The sequence below is a fragment of the Priapulus caudatus genome, unplaced genomic scaffold (genome assembly GCF_000485595.1).
Source record: "Priapulus caudatus unplaced genomic scaffold, Priapulus_caudatus-5.0.1 Scaffold68, whole genome shotgun sequence".
Lineage (NCBI taxonomy): Eukaryota > Metazoa > Priapulida > Priapulimorpha > Priapulimorphida > Priapulidae > Priapulus > Priapulus caudatus.
Window position 1 is genome coordinate 254,586 of NW_014577129.1, and position 427 is coordinate 255,012.

The following is a 427-nucleotide window of genomic DNA, read 5'->3' on the forward strand; positions in this document are numbered from 1 at the left end:
AGCAGCAGCAGCAGCAGTAGTAGTAGTGGTAGCTGCAGCAGCAATAGTAGCAGTAGCAGCAGCAGTAGCAACAGTAGTAGCAGCAGCAGCACCACACCACCACCACCAGTAGTAGCAGCCGCACAACCGCCACCACCACCAGCACCAGCAGCATCACCACCACCACCACCAGCAGTAGCAACAGTAGCAGCAGCAACACCACCACCACCACCACCACCACAGGCACTTGGAACGTCTCAATAAAATAAAAAATTGTAAAGTCTTAATGTTTCTCTACTCTATGTCGCCTATTATTGCCGATAATCACCGGTAAATGCCGGTCAAATGCTCATCCGCAACACACAAGTACACCGCACGCCCGCCCTGTGCACAAACAACATGAATAAGAGAGCTCACACACACACACACACACACACGACGCACGCAC